We start from the raw sequence: 11,290 nt of genomic DNA, 5'->3' as shown, positions 1-11,290 counted from the left end.
CCCCTTTGAATTGATCTTCTTCATATTGAAGTGGCGAGCCGGTAGGACCATTCTTTGTTTTCCCCTCTTTTCCCCCACTTAGCCGTCTTTGGATTACGGACATATTTCCCCATTGTATGAAGCTGGACCCTAAGGAGGAATACCTTACGAGTGAACTTTAAAAAGAAAAGGACCAAAAAGGACTCTTAGCAAAAGGACTCTTGCACAGAGATTACCTCGGCGAGCTCAAGCAACTTGCACGCCACAGCGGCAGGGAATTCCCAGATATTCTGCGGGAAATGATGGGACAAATTAGTGAGCATCTGGAAGGAATGGAACAAGACAGTGACTTAGAAGAGGGAGCCTCAGTCCAAATTGTGAAGCCTGCATCATGTCTGCCTGGCCAGCAGGGGTCGTTGTCTGGACACTCCGCAATCCCTGAGACAGCTACCAGCAATCCCTCACCTGACCAACAGGGGTCACTGCCACATCCACAAAGATTTTCACTGTCACAGACTGAAATGAACCCCCCAGAAATACATAAAGTAGTGGTGGAGCATGTTGTAAAAACAGACACCGTACCTGCATTCAGACTTCGTCCTTTCTCTGGGAAGATCCCCAAACCAGCCAACAAAACAGATTATGAGACCTGGAGATCTCACATTGAACTGCTGTTAGCAGATCCAAATTTGGCACCTCTGCACATCACTCGTCACATCCTTGAAAGTTTGCTACCTCCAGCGCAGATGTTGTGAAAGGGCTGGGCTCAAACACAATTCCATCCATCTATTTAAAAGTGTTGGATTCTGCTTTTGCTTTAGTACAAGATGGTGAAGAGTTGTTTGCTCAATTCCTGAATACGTTACAGGAGCCAGGTGAGAAACCCTCTGCTTTTTTGCAACGTTTACAACTCACATTAAACACTGTGATGAAAAGAGGTGGTATCTTGTCTTCAGACTTCAACAAACATTTACTCAAGCAGTTTTGTCGAGGATGCTGGGATAGCGATATCCTGAACAAACTACAGTTGGAGAACTTGAGGAGCAATCCCCCATGTTTTGCAGAGCTCCTCCTACTGCTTCGAACTGAGGAGGGTAGACAGCTGGCCAAGGAGAATCTCATGAAGAAGCACCTAACTGCATCCAAGCCTCGTGCCGCTGTTCATTCCCAGAGCACATGTGCTTGTAGCCATTCAGACACCAAGGCTATTAATGAGCTGAAGCAACAGATGCAGAAACTGCAGAGTCAAATGGCTGCTCTTCTGTCACAGAATTCTGAATTCTCCAGGCCAGCACCACCTCGACTCAGATCAGCACAACCAAGACCCAGCAGCAGTGCAACCAGTTCCCGGCCTAGAGCAGGCTACTGCTTTAAATGTGGAGAGGATAGGCACATGTCAGCAGGATGCGCCAACCCTCCGAACCCACCACTGGTTCTGGAAGAGAAAAAACAACTTCAAAAAAGACAGCAGGCTTGGGACAGCAATAACAAATCATCAAACTAGAGGCAGTCTCTGTGGAGGGACAGACGAAGGCTGCAGTCGACCCATGTCCCAGTTACAAGCAGGATGGACATTCCATCACATTGCCTAAAGGACTCATTGGAACCAGAAGCACAGCACAGGTCACGGTTGGAGGAACTGTATTGGACTGCCTGTTAGACACTGGGTCTCAGGTAACCACCATCTCTCACTCCTTCCACCATGATTATCTTTCTGACCATGAGATACAACCTCTGAAAAATCTCCTGGAGATAGAAGGAGCAAATGGCCAAGCTGTTCCATACCTTGGTTATGTGGAGCTGAATGTCACTTTCCCTCCTGACTTCTTGGGTTCCACCACAGCTGTTGACACACTTGCCCTGGTAGTTCCTGATGTCCAATCAGCTCAACAGCTGTCAATACTGATTGGTACAAACACTCTGGACTTGGCATATGAGAAAGCATTCTCAGACCAACAACCCTCCATTCCAGTGCCACATGGATACAGAGCGGTGCTGAGAATCCTTAAGCAACGATACAGACTGGCCAACAGTAACCATCACGGAATCATCAAGCTGCACACTGACGGACCGCAGACCATCCCAGCTGGAAAAACTGTTGCCTTGGAGGGGTTAATTTGCGGACGCTGCCTCCAGGCCGAGAAGGCTGAAGGCTCTCAAGCTCTCGGTTGAAAAGTGCATGTTTTTCCAGAAATCCGTTAAATACCTGGGGCATGTTGTGTCAAAGGATGGTATGCAGACAGATCCAGATAAAATCGAGACACTTAAGTCCTGGCCGGTTCCAAAGAATCTTAAAGAACTCTTGCACAGAAAAATCAAAGCATTGATTTATTATTTAATTGTGGGCGTTTATGTTGTGTGTTGTATTAATTATTTTGTTCCATTTCCCCTGTCCCCCATTTATTCAATATATTTTTGGTACAAGATATTGCAGTCTTTGGTCTCATCATTCACACCATCTAGGCTCCATAAAGAACTATTTCTTCTGCGCGTCAGTCAGTAAATTCATCCATTGAAATAAAGTAGTCCTTAAATAACTTTGCGTTACATGTGGCATGTATGGAACTGATAACAACTCCTTAAAAGGAGGGACCGTTAGCTTATCTGTTGAAACAGAAAAAAGGCGTTTAACGGTCGTAGCACATATTTTCTGCACACAATGTCTCACTTCCCTTTCGTGCAGTTGTACAACTCATAAGCTCTTCTTCCTTTAAATGAAGCTACAAAATAAACATAACACAAAACTCAAAATCTTCCAACAGTTAGGTTTAGGGATTAGAGATCTGATCTAGATTATCTTTTTAAATTTGGGACACATCATCAGTAGTGGACCTTGGATTCATCAGGTGTTTCAGCCATTATCACTAGACACCCTCATCCAAGGAGGCCCTGCCAGAGTTGATCAGGCCCTGAAGTGTGTACTGGTTTATGTCAAATCGTTATTTCTTTTCTTCTTTCTTCTGTTTAGTTTCCTACAGTTTATTTTCCATCTCTTCACAGCAACTGAGAAATAATACTTACCTCTTTAGCATTTATGGCGGCTAACTTCTTCAAAGGGATAGAAAAGGTGATAGAGACAGGTAAGGCAAAAGGGAGAAGATGGGAGAGAGCAGAGAGGAGAGCCAGAAGGGGGTGCCCAATCTGGCTTCCCACACCTACCCGCCGGATTGGGCTGTATGCTCTACCTCCCCACTGCCTCACAGAAAAGGGGAGAAGAGTGGAATAATTCTTTTCTCTCACGGTTAGCTGACTGCCTTAGCTGCCCAAGTGATGTCAGCCTTTTTTAACCATAGCCAGAGACTGGTCCTCTCAGCAGTGTTAGCTAGTTCTCTTATAGCCTGCTGTTGCGCCTGTCCTCTGATCCCAATCTCTCTAAAATCCTTGTATATTTTTTACATATGTCCGTATAATTTTTCCATACATATTTATCAATTCAATTCAATTCAATTCAATAAAACTTTATTGATCCTGAAGGTTGACCTCAAAGGAAATTTATGTACATATTTATGCATATGTGAAATTCCGTTGCTTATGTGTCTTACTTTTATATTTTATATTCCCCTTGCTACAAGAGCTGTGTAACCCCCAAATTTCTCATTCTTCGGATAATAAAAGTTTATTCTATTCTATTATTCCTGACCCAACCCCATTTCCTGTGAACCACTGTGTAATGACTTACTTGAAGTGTGGTTTGGTCTCAGGGGGATACGGTCATCTTGTGCCATGGCCTTGGTGTAGAAAGCTGTTACACATGCCTAGAGCAGAACACAGACCTGTGGGTCTCAGATAATTTTGTGGATACAACCTCTCTGGGCTCTGTAGTGTATCCTGCCTCTTTTCTAAGTCTGTGTCCACTTTTGCTTAGTTCTGAGATTTAAACTGGTTGATACCTGTATGGCTTACTACCAGGAAACAGCAGAGTGGACTCCCAGTGATCCAGATTGGAATTCAGCTTTATGTGAAATGTATCAGGAGCCTGAGGTCATGACTGTAAGGTATAAGATTTCTATTGGAGATGCGGTTTAAATCTTTAAAAGCGTTCAAGATCTCTGGGGATTGATGCTCAGCACAACACTGAAACTCAAAGAAAAACACTAAGCTGAGCTGGTGGTCATCAGTGGGATCCTCCGGACTGGTGAACACTTACAACTACACTGAGTTATCTGGATCTGTGCTTTAACTAATTCTTCATGATTCCTCTACAGTGTGGACCAGGAGAACTCAGAGGTCCCCAGTGGTCAGTCTTCCCAGCACCTGGACTCCATATTTATGGTCTGTACATGTACAACAACTACTTTGCTCTTTATTGTCATAGTAACAAAAAGTACACAACAAAATTTAACGCAAGAACGAGACTCACTGAATTCAGTAATAATAATAAAATATGTTATAGAAATAATAAGAGTTCATTCCAGTCATGGGTGCATTTAAAAAGTCCATTACTGTACATTAAAAGTGCATCAAAGTGCACATTGTGATTCATTCCTGTAATTCTTGCATGTGTTGTGTTGAATCTTGTGCTGTGTGTGTTAATGGATCGCTAAGTGTTACCTTAATTGTAACAGTTCAAACACATGATGGGTGGGATAAGATGAGTCTATTATTTCTTGAAATGTTTGGTAAGTTGTCATCCATGGCAGGTAGCTGCTGGTTTGTGATGTTTTGTCTATTTTTTTTATCCCTCAGCTTTAAAAGGTGTTGGCCAGAGGGGCCGATGGCGCGATATGGCAGCCTCGCTTCTGTCAGTCTGCCCCAGGGCAGCTGTGGCTACAACTGTAGCTGCCTCCACCAGTGTATGAATGTGAGAGTGAATGAATAGTGGTATTGTAAAGCGCTTTGGGTGCCTTGAAAAGCGCTATATAAATCCAATCCATTATTATTATTATTATTATTATTATTATTATTATTATTATTATTATTATAAAAGGCTGTGGGTTATCTTAAACCGGCTGATGTGAGCACCCAAGTTTGTGTCACTTGAGAAAGAGGTGACGTAAGAGCTTCAAATTGATACCATAGTTACATCTAATAAAATACTTGTATTATTGCAAATCCCTTCACTTCAGGGTCAGAGTTCATAGGTCCATAGTCTTTCTTTCTGCTGCGGACAAATGTTAATTTTGGCAGTGTTACGTCTCCTCGAAGGCAGGGGGGGAGAACACAACTCCAGAAACTCAGTACAGGTGTTATGAAAAAAAGTTTAATGGCAGCAATCTCACAAAATAAATAACCCAGATTCAAACAACAAATGTGGGGGAGAAAGGGACAGTTAGGTTGTGCCAAAGAAAACACCAAAAAGACAAAACCAAAACTTAGCTGAGCTATTATCCTAGAAAAGCAACAAACGAGGGAAATACCCTAAACCTCAACTCAAAACAAGCTCAAAATTACATGGGTGGCATCAACCTACTTACCTAGTGTTTCTAACAAAAAGACTATGTGAGTAAGTGTATGGTAGTGATGGCCTGCTTGAAGCTGACTGCGTGTGTCACAAAAACCAACACACTGCTTCAGAAGCACTGTGTCGAAGCTTGATTTGTTTGGCCAGAGTCACGTGATCAGTGACGTCCGAAGCTTCATTTAGAACCTAACCACTTCGGTGTCTGATTCTCTGGTTTATAAGGAAGTGAATCATTCGCGGGATTTGTGGAGCGTTTTGATGGTGACAGATAGCGAACCACTGATATTTCTACTGAGAGATTTGGAGCCAGTGAGGAATAGAGGAGGTTCTGTTGTGTGGGAGTATTTTGAGTTGATTTTGGTCGATCGGGTGGGTTTTCCAGCTTTGTGTTCTGGCTGTTTGCTTTTGTTTTGTGCGTGTTTATTATATCTGAAAACGGGAAAAACTTAAAATGTCAAAAATCTGATTATCATAATATAAATATCATTAAATAACTTGAGAAGAACTTCCATTTGACTCTTTATATTTAATGTTATAAAAATATATTATTTTTTTTAATTAATCTTAAAACGTTAGTCTGCAAAATGTGCAGCAATTTAATTTATTTATTCTCTTTAGCTGATAGTTGGTGGGGCCCAGGTAGACTGTATAACTGCATCTCTACCAGTTTCTCTGCACTCCAGCGTCCTCTGTGCCATGTGAAGAGATTTTCCTTAATGCAGGAGAAATTGTCTCCACGAAAAGGAACAAGTTTGGCCATAGCACACTAGAACAAATTCTCTTCTTAAATAAAAATGAAAAAGGGCTACTTTAAATGCATCATGTTTTTAATTTGCAAGTTCATAAGCATTTTCCTTTTCCAGTTCACAATCAATTCTACCCCCAGGTCAAAAATATGTATAGGAAAATGTCCCTAATATAATATTATTTATAAATATGCCTGTCCGGCGATTAATTGCATAAGTACAAGGAGACAGGACCTCACAGCAGAAACACACTCCATAATGTGTTGTACATTATTATATGTATATTATATGTAGCGTGGTACTTTTCAATTATTGTATTTACCAACATCAAAAAGTCACAAGCAAAGAAAGACCAAACCATGGTGCATATTTAAACAAGGAAAGTTTAGTGGTCAAATTATGTATTAAAGAAATAAACAACATTTAATTCACCCCCAAAAATACATGTTTAAAGCAACACAGCGGTGGCCCAATATCAGACAGAACTCCACTCTGTAGAGTGAGCAATCATAATGAAGCAGTTGGTTTTATTTTGTGGATTCAAGCTGCTCTTCATATTTTTTGCCACCAGATGTCACCAGAGAGGACTGTGTTGAAAAGCTTCGAGTAATGAACCGTTTTTCAATACAAGCTTCAGAAAACTTCATTTGGCCATCACTAGTGTATGGGGTCACCAAACTTACCTAGTCCACTTTACTCCCACCACAATCATCAAACAAAAGGACAGCAGAGACACTTCACACATGTACTAAACAATTCAAAGGAGGGAAGAGAGCCGCACCCAGCCACAGGTGAGTCTCCTTATCAAGTTGTGCACTCCTGGATTGTCCAATCAGGGTCTCCCTCCTCTAATTAGTTGGACGGCCCCAGATTGACATCAGCCTGCAGTCTGCGACCTAAGGGAATGGCAAACAAAAGGAGAGGGAAAGAAAACATGCAGCCTGCAAACACGTAACAGGCAGTAAGTTTTGATTTATTTAAGACATGGTCTGTTGACTAAAATGTCATTTAGTCAACAGACCATTTAGTCATATTTAGTTATCTAAGTTCTTTTAGTTGACTAAATCTAAAGTTGATTCCATTGATTAAAATATAATATACATCTAACAAAAGTGTCTTGTTTTCTTTGACACTAAATGTGAAATGTGTGCATATGTCTGCTCTTCACTTCCTCATAGATATATTCTCAACAGTGAACTCGACAAGCATCCTCTCTGACTGCAGTCTGTTGAGAAGTATCAAACGCACAGGAAGATGTTGTGTTGCATACTGAGGTCTGATATATGCCATGTTTCTCCAGGTGGTGTAGCACAGTCTAGGGTAGTCGTTAATTGTATCTATAGATCTGTTGGTCTTACAGGTATAATGGTGGGGGTTCTGACTACCTTCTCTCTCTTTGTTACCATCTGACTACACTGCTCCAGTCCGAAATACATTCCAACGTCATTGCTGTATAGCCTGGTGGTGTGGATCAGTGAATCGATTTGTTGTTGACTCTTGGCGCACAACTTGATGTCATCCATGTACACGAGGTGGCTGACAGCTGCCAGCCAGTATCCATAGCCAGTCTTGTTAATGATCTCACTGAGAGGGTGCAGGTCTATGCAGAACAGCAGTGGGGACAGAGCATCTCCTTGGTAGATCCCGCACTTGATGGTGACTTGTGCTATGGGCTTGAAGTTGGCCTTCAGTGTTGTACGCCACATCCCTTTTGATCTTGTATAGTTCTAGGGTATTCCAGAATCCAGGTGTGGGGCATTGAGGCATGGGCCTTCTTGTACTTTGGACACCAAGCAGAGGACTTTGTTGGATCTCGTGCACGATGGAGAGATCTGTGAGGAGCACCGTTCCTTCCGCTCAAACCCCAGTCGCTCTCGTCTGCTCCCTAGTAATACTGCTCTTTATTGCGGCTACATGACTATGCATAAGTTCATTAACATATGATGTCTTGCACAGGCATACATGTGAACAAAGAGTACCTTGTGTGTGTGCGCATGGGCGTGGGGGGGGTGTCAAGATGTGACCCTGTGAACGACTCCCTAAAGCTGGTGCCAGGAGTCCAGCGGTCCACCTAAACAAAAGGCACTCATGCTCAAACAGATACAAAGTAGGTCTCCTCCTATACCATAAATCAGAAAGAGAAGGTGTGACCTCTCTCATGACCTTAAGATGTGTGTGTATGCCAGAATGCTCTGGGAGGCACACAGAGTCTTTGTAGACTGCTAAGGATCAGACATCCTATCAATATGCAATCGATTATAAAACTCTAAGCATATATGGGTATATATTTCTAAGCATAAATAACAATCAACAATATAAACCTAACACATTGTTCTTTTAGTGATTCTAAGTTCTGGTCTAGAATATCTTGTCCGGGCTCCCTGACCCAAAGAATTATAGAAAACCCATTATCTGTGTGTAAGCGTGTTTGCAATCAATCCTGTGTACTCTACATAATTCTTACAATATATCAGTCCGGACAGTCACACCCTGTGTTGGGAAGGTTACTTTTAAAATGTATTCCATTACAGAATACAGAATACATGCCCCAAAATGTATTCTGTAACGTATTCCGTTACGTTACTCAATGACAGTAAAGTATTCTGAATACTCTGGATTACTTAATATATTATCATGCTTTTTACAACAACGTGAATGTACTATTGCTGTGTGATTTATTACTATTACTGAAGGTCCGCGACTCCGAACTGTAGTAAAGGGACCTCTGACTAATACGGCGGGGTCCCTGTCGGCTCGTAGCCGAAAAATAGCTTTACTTTGTTGTGTGGGTCAACTTTTCTTGCGAGAGACAGAGAGAGGCGTTGAAAGGCTGCTCCAACGGAACTTATTGTTTTCGGAGGAAAACACGAACACGGTGTACAGTCGAGTCTTAATAGCTTACTTACAACTGGGCTCGTCAGGCACTCTTCTTGGCTGCAGTGGTTATTATTATATTTACATGCTTCCAGCTCCCGTTTTTGCTCGATGACAACTCGTACCTTTCCACTCCCCTTTTTCTCCCTCCTCGCGCTCACAGACCCATAACGTGTATGGCAGTCCATTCTCCCTGCAGCACGGACTACACTGCCCATGAGGCTACATTCTTTAGAGCTATGCTTGTAGCATTCTGCCTATTAGCTTAGCACAACAACAACAACAAAAGGCGCTCTCTCACCCAGGAAACACGCAGAGAGAGAGCGTCACCCTGTAACCATGGCAACCGTAACGCTGCCGCCTGGAACAACAGAACATAGCTGTCAAACAAAACCCAAACAGTCCTGACCCGCGACAAAATGAAACAGGAAAGTACCGCAGTGTAATCCATTTGTTTCAACAAAGTAACTGTATTCTGAATACCACCTTTTTAAACGGTAACTGTAATGGAATACAGTTACTCATATTTTGTATTTTAAATACGTAACGGCGGTACATGTATTCCGTTACTCCCCAACACTGGTCACACCGAACAAAGCTATTGACCTTCAAAAGACTGAGTGCCAACTCATATGAGCACATTTTTGCAATGTGTATATGAAAATGATTTAAAGACCTTTATTTAGTAGAAAAATCAAAAAATTTTCAACCCTAACACAACCTACTCTTGCAGTCTCGGGCAACTGCTCTGTCTACCAGTAGCTGGTGTTTTGCGCCTCTGTTATTTTTGCCATATTTTATAATACTATAAACATGATCAAGTGTGTAGTTTCTCCTCATCAGACAGTGGGCATTCAATTCATTTCACTTTCCTTTATACAGTGCAAAAATCACAACAACAGTCACCTCAAGGCGCTTCATATCATAAGGTAGACCCTGCAATAATACAAGGGGGGAAAGAAAAAAAATTGATATGTTTATAAAATTTTTGGAGGACACTCTTTAAATTGACTTTAAATTGAAATAGTCTGCTAACACAAAATCCATCAGGATGAGCCTTCTTTTGTTTGCTAATAGAAAACATGTAGTCCGTAGCTTCTGTGGCGTTGGGATGCAGAGGTATGAAAACAGCAGTAAGATTGACAATGTTAAACTCTCATGGCATACACTCCAAGTCCAGGGAGCATTAAGTGTTAGTTATTACAGTTTATGTTCACCAGTTATGAGAGTAAAAACAGAGCCCCACCTCTACTGCACATTTTGTAGTCTTATTTTCCTGCCCACTGGATGTACTAAGCAGCCTTCTACCTTAATAGGCTCTGTTGGTATACTTGATTTGAGCCATGTCTCTGTGAATAACTTGACAGTAGTCCTGGATTTGGCAAGTTACAATTTCTCAGTTTTGCAGGAGAGAGAGTGTGCAGGTCAGGCCAGGTAGTTTTGGCCTGTGTGGCTGGCTACCTACCTGAAAAAAAAAAAACAAGGGACGCCTAATTGGCCAGGGCTGGGCGACCCGATTGTCTTCACCCTTTCCAGTGTGGGGAATTTCTTAGCTCTTGTTTTTGTGTGTGTAATTATTTTTTTAACCATTAGACAAAGTGCATACCCTTTTCAACTCAATACTTTTGTTTCTAAATACGGAACGATTCCGTTTTTCAAGGGACCGTTGGCAATCCTATCTGCACCTGTTGCTCTTAGAATTGAAGAAGCTTCTCAGATGAGAAGTAAAACGTCTTCAAGAGACAAAACTTACAGAAGTCCAGACGCATACGTTCCAAGCTCCTTAGACTATGATGACCTGGATCACTGAGAACCTTCAACACACCTACCTTAGCTTTTATCCCCATTTGGCATCCTCATTTCTGCTTTCTCTCTCTACACTGCCTCTGTCATCTGCCAGGATCATAATGCATGGAGGTACCAATGGTCTAAAGAGGAATAAGTCGAACACATGGTTTCTTGGTATCGAACCAATGGAAAGCAGCAAGCATGGTGACTGTATGATGTGTATGTCTGTGTATGCGTGAGCCCCACTAAAAAGCAAACTAATAGAACTACCAGGAAACTCATCACAGAGCACCAATAAAAATGGTGGGCAACTGCAAGTATGCGTGCCACCATTTTTGATCAATAATTTTACATCTGTTCTGTTCACAGTCATCTTCATGTTGCTCTTTGTAGACCAGTGGATTGTCAGTGTGTCCAACATGGATCTGATGTTTGGCTCCATGATTTCAGTCTGATTGGCTCATTCATAAATATTCTGTTCCAGCTGCTGGAGGACAACATC

This window comes from Haplochromis burtoni, unplaced genomic scaffold (genome assembly GCF_018398535.1).
Source record: "Haplochromis burtoni strain Fernald_Lab_line unplaced genomic scaffold, NCSU_Asbu1 Contig_2093, whole genome shotgun sequence".
NCBI classification, from domain to species: Eukaryota; Metazoa; Chordata; class Actinopteri; order Cichliformes; family Cichlidae; genus Haplochromis; species Haplochromis burtoni.
Note: the sequence above shows the minus strand (reverse complement) of the source record.